The sequence below is a fragment of the Notothenia rossii genome (assembly GCF_949606895.1).
Source record: "Notothenia rossii genome assembly, chromosome: 10".
NCBI lineage: Eukaryota > Metazoa > Chordata > Actinopteri > Perciformes > Nototheniidae > Notothenia > Notothenia rossii.
Genome location: NC_136908.1, coordinates 9,133,349 through 9,139,348, shown reverse-complemented (window position 1 = coordinate 9,139,348; position 6,000 = coordinate 9,133,349). Strand labels below are relative to the sequence as shown.

The 6,000-nt window shown below is 40.1% G+C and overlaps 1 protein-coding gene across 1 annotated transcript in view; it reads left to right on the top strand.

Annotated features, from left to right (window-relative positions):
* rims3 (regulating synaptic membrane exocytosis 3) overlaps window positions 1-6,000 on the top strand; it is a 223,713-nt gene that overhangs the window by 184,464 nt on the left and 33,249 nt on the right. The window contains exon 2 of the mRNA XM_079656163.1: window positions 2-47. The gene's annotated coding sequence lies outside the window, so the exon portion shown is untranslated. The remainder of the gene's footprint in view (window position 1; window positions 48-6,000) is intronic.

Genomic DNA, 6,000 nt, shown 5'->3' with positions numbered 1-6,000 from the left:
GGGGTTGTCGCAGTGGAGCAAGAGCACACTGCAGCTCAACCAGCAAGGTCAGTTTACAGACAGTGTGTCTGATGGGAACTTTTTAGATTAAGTATATTTAAATAAGATTTTCTAATTTAATTCTCAAGGTCTATTTAACAAGATGCACAAGGGCATTCTGGGAAAGTGTGCTGTAAAAAAGTTATTTTTCTTTTTCTTTTTTTTTATAAAATGTCCCCATTTGGTTCTCTTTTGTTTAAATTAAATAATATCTGAGTTTGAATTACTTCCACTTCCAATGTCTCTTGGTAGTAGAAGTTGTTACTTACTTTTCAAATGTTTTCAATGTACTGTTCTAATATTGGGACAACCTTCATAAGTCAATTCCTTTAACTATTCAGTTATCATTTGTTGTCATTATGCAAAACAGGGTTGCACAACATAATCCAGTTATACTTTAGGGTGCATTCACACCTAATAGTCCACTTCTCTGGTGCGCACCAGACCCCGATACAAAACATTATACCACATATAATGAGACCTTCTGCAGTAAGGAGGGGGTTTCTCCGACGGTAGGTGGCTCTGACTTTTATGTATAGTTTTGAGTTTGATAGTTGTTTTTACTTTACACGACACTGTTCAACCTGTGTTCAACACATCATTCTGCTTCACTCTTTCACTAAAGAAATGAAGACACCCGCGTTCTTGTGACACGTAAATACTACGCTTCCTATGTTTTGGTGCGGACTGCAATCACACCAGCAATGAACCGCTCCAGAGTTTGCAAGCAAGCGTTCCGAGACCACCTATTTTAGCGGACCAGGGTCCGGTTGTTTAGTTCACTTAAGAGGTCTCGGACTGCGTTCACACCGACCCAAATGAACCGCACCAAGCGGCTAAACGCACCAGGGTTCGATTCAACCGGACTATAAAAGGCTGGTGTGAATGCACCCTCTCACTGCCAGCGAAAGTGTTGTTTCCTGGATTCTCCACATTACTTTTGAGCACCATTCAAATCCAATTTGTATCCGATTTCCCACATTTGGACCTTTTGAGCTGGGTCAGTGTGACTTCTCACTCCTTTTGTACCTTTCCCCATTTAATTCCTCTTCATGCCTCCAACTTCCATTGTTCTGATTCTCAGCATTCAGTTTCCTCCCTTGTTTCTCTTTCTCTTCCCTCCTTGGCCTATGTTTTCTTCTAAACCTCAAACCCAAATTGAAGCCATTTTCAATTTGTGTTTGGATTTAAAACTACAAATCAAATTAATTTATAAATGAAGATTGAATGTTAAGAAGTTAATCGCCCTACTGGGTTGGCTTTCAAAATGTTCTAACTCTGGTCTAACAGGACAGTGATCGGTTCAGCACAAGCACAATAATATTAGCCTAATATACTCCAAAGGGTAGTTGATGCACTGCCTTTATAACTGTAATATCTAATTAAACATGCTCTCACTGGCTTCACCTTCTGTGGCATTTGGTAATGAGTCTTTTTTAAAACCTGAAGCACCATTGTGTTGCACTCTGAAGTGGGTTTGTAGCAGTGGCAGCTTGTTTGAATGGTAGCTCAGTGTTTCCCCGAGGATGGAGTCATAGCAGCGGTGCTAAGGCACGTGGGCCCAGCATAATGTGAGCGCGGAGCGTGTGGAATTTTTTAGTGTGTGCGCGTGCGAAGTGCGCCCCGCCAATTTGTTAATATGTGTCAGCACAAGAAAGGCTCTTGATGCCTAGTACCAGGGCCGGTTCTAGACAATTTGCTGCCCTTGGTGAGATTTTAGGCGACATTTTATGTGTAAAGAATAAATGAAAAATCTCTACAAAAACAAATACACTGCAAAAACAGAAACTTATTGACATAGGTAATAGACGTCAAAATGGCTTCAAATGTATTCAGCAGAGATGTCCCGATCCGATCACGTGATCGGGGACCGGAGCCGATCACGTGATTTTCAAAAGATCGGAATCGGGAGGAAAAAATCGGGGATCGGGATTTTTTTATTTTTTTATTTTTTAAATACTTTTTTTTATATTCTGTATTCAATGTTACAAAACAAAAATGACCATGTTCAAGTCTTAAAGTCATCCTGAGGCCTTAGTTTTGGTTTCAAATTACAGAACATCATGTATGTGTTGCGTCTTTGGGGCTTGTCTTCATAGACCTGGTTGCTTATTTCTCTCAAATCTGGCAACAGAGTGGGCAGGGCGCAGTGTCTAATTGTAGCAGTAAGCTAACGAGTACTGAAAGCTTTATTTTGTTTTGATCCAATGCTGCACAACTGAACTGATCCAATGCTGCTGTGAAAGAAAGAAGTTATATCCATGTTGGATAGAATATCCAATTTAAATTAAAAAAAATAACCTTAAGGGACAACTTGAATGCTTTTTTTCTTTTTTTTCTCTCTCTTAATGCATTGCATAAAGATCGGATCGGGAAAAATTGGTATCGGCAAATTGTCAAAATCAAAAGATCGGAATCGGATCGGGAGCAAAAAAAGGTGATCGGGACATCCCTAGTATTCAGTATTGTATGAACATGTTTGAATTGGAGGGTGAACGTCACATCCTCTAGGGGGGTCCGGGGGTATGCCCCCCTGGGAAGATTTTTTTTTTGAACATTTTACAGTAAAATGCTTCAATCTGGTGCACTTTGAGCACACAATTACTAGAGACCTGATCTAGGGGGTACAACTCTAAAACGCCCATATGAAAAAGATCGGTTTACATTTTAATAATCAAATAAGTATGTGAACATAACCAATAACCGACCATAGCCAACAACAAATAAATGTAGCTTATTTTATTTTTGTTGTTCATTCATATCTTATTTTACCTAGTTAACCTAGCGCCCACCGTACAGGGCAAATTAAACGTGTAACCGGGGTGAAAAGGGTGTTACATTTACTTAATTATGAATGTTGTTACATCAAGGCCGAACATTTGGATGAGCGCCAACGGTCAAAAATGTTTTTTCCCTCCCAGAGCTACCAGCGCCGCCGGTGTCGCGACCGCCTGTGTCGCCTATGCCAGTAACACAAATACTACAAATCTACATAACAAACAATCAAAATGAAAAAGGGTCACCACTTATTATTATTTTTAAGAAAAAAAAAACACTAGCAGCGGCGCTCATATTTCAGCAGTGGCGCTGCGCCGGCACTATTTGTATATAGGTGAAACACTGAGATGAATAACAATGATAGCGCAATATGTCCTACTATGAGTCTCCTGTGATGATAATTGCAGAGCTGCAGCTGAAGTGTTTCTTGCTTTGTAACAAACACAAAGCCAGTGACTCCTGGTGGGAAATGGGAAAAACAGGTTGCACTCGAGGCTTGTTAAAGGCTGAGAGCAGGGCCAAAAGGGACAGGGAATGTTTCTCATTTCAATTGAATTATCTTATTTCTTTTTTTGTTGATAACGAGTGCTGTGCTCATCTCCCCATATCCTATCAGCACACTAGGTCTCTCCTCCCGAAACATCGAACTAGTCTGCTTTTGTCTTTCTTTGCTTGTTCGCTTAGTGGTTGTACAGTTCGTACGTTTGAGGTATCAACAAATATTATTCTTTATTTAAAATGTCATTTCAATGTTTGACATTCATTTGTTCCAGCTTTTCAAATGTTAATACTTGCTAAGGGTTTTTGTCATCGGTGAGATTACGGGGATTCCTTTGGGTTTCGGACTGTTGGTCAGACAAAGCGAGACATTCGGAGGAAGTCACATTCCAATAACATTTTTGATTTCACAATACACACAAACGCAAAAAATACACAAAATACACACACACACACACACACACACACACACACACACACACACACTCGCGAGCTTCTCCCAGACTAATAATCCAAACGAAAATATTTTCCCTCCGTTCTCCTTTGATAATTTGCTCCGTTAATAATCGATCAAATCGATGGATTCCAGAGAAGACGAAACTTTGAAGGCCTTTTTCTCAAAAATGGTGACTCGGTGACAGTCATTATATAATGTGAAATATTTTTGCTTAATATTTGGAGCACAAAAACAATCCTGATATCATTAGAAAGCTAGGAATATCCTCTTTCCAACAGTGTATACAACTCAAAATGTGTCTTCGGGTCAATGCAACTGATTTTGATAGAGCAGGTCACATATATGTTCTCATGCCAGCTCTGACATGGTCGCCATATGGCTAATGGGCAGTGAGCACAGACACACACAGACACACACACTCACACTCAAACTCACACTCACACTCACACTCACACTCACCTAAATCCTGGATCATTATCTTGTAGCCGTACCTGTTTTTAGCTCCCATCCATCAGTGTGAGATGGCTGTTGCACCAGTAATACATACACACACACACACACACACACACACACACACACACACACACACACACACACACACACACACACACACACACACACACACACACACACACACACACACACACACACACACACACACACACCTAAAAAGCATGCAGAAACTTACAGCCCGCACTGAGGCACAGCTGACACTTGTCTGACGCAGGGAGAGCTGTCAATATTTTATCCACGGGGGCTTTCATGTCTCCGTGTTGGTGGTGATGAGGAGAGCAGAATGGAGGGGAAAGGGTGGATGACGAGGCTAGGAGGGGCTGACGATGAAGAGAAGAGGAGGGGGAGACGAGGGGTGTGTCTAAATTTAGATGTTCTCAGCCGAGGGAGGAACACAACATCGCTCCTGGAACAAAATCAGAGAATCATGCACCGCTTCCCTTTGTCTTCCATCTCCACCTCGCCTTGGGACAGAGGTATCATCTGCAGCTCATGGTTGATAGTTTTCTAGTGAAATTTTGTAAAATAAGAAACACTGGTATTGGATCTTGACTTAAAATGTGTGGATCTTTGGTTACGTTGGCTAAAATGTAAGTTCCAATTGATGTAAGGTGTACATTTAATCACAATCCAGTAGGGCTGTGCGATATGGACAAAGTTAGACATCGAAATATCTTTGACCAAATACTTCCATCGATATTGTGACGATAGGGCGGTGGTGGGAAAGTCCATAGGGAACTGGAAGGTCACCAGTTCAAGTCCCGGAAAGATCAAGTGCTACCAAGGTGTCCCTGAGCAAGGCACTGTTTCCTGGGCACTGTAAATACTACTCCTAACACAAGGATGGGACAAATGTACCGTACCAGTGAAAAGTTTGGACACACCTTCTCATTCAAGGTTTTGTTTTTCAGCGGTCTGCAGTAGCCAGCAAAATATCAATTATATTCAGGATTTTTTAACACTTTTTTGTTTGCTTGATAATTCCATATGTGTTATTTTATAGTTTTGATGTCTTCAGTATACATCTACAATGTAGAAACACTTGAAATAAATAAAACACTTGAATGAGAAGGTGTGTCCAAACTTTTGACTGGTAGTGTGCATTTCCCCTCAGTGGGACTAAAGGGTATATACATGTATGAGGGTTTACCATTGATGCTTAAACTTAACTTACACAATTAGAAGTATTAAATAATCATCAGTAATGTAGATTTAATGACTTAGTGCAGGGGTGTCAAACTCAATTTCATCGAGGGCCAGATCAGCATTATGGTTGCACTCAAAGGGCCGGTTGTAACTTTAAGACTTTATAAATATACATATATAAATATTTAATATATATATATATATATATAAAATAATGTATTGTATTACATGATTGCCTCTGCATTGGATTATTATCGGATAGGGTAATAACTTCATAATTAATTAGGTCTGAAAGAAGAAGTCTAGGGCAAATAATTGCAAGTCTCTTCAGTGAGAATGTCACAAAATGATTTAAAGAGAAAAGCCAAATTCTGAAAAAAAGTCAAACATTTTTGAAAAAAGTGTCAAATTCTGAGAAAAGGGCATATCTGAGATGCATTGTGGGACATGTAGTTTATGGGCAACGTGCTTCTGTAAATCTCCATGTAACCGTATAACAAACATATTATATTCTTTGCAAGCTCTTGTGGGCCACATAAAATGAAGTCACGGGCCAGATTTGGCCCTCG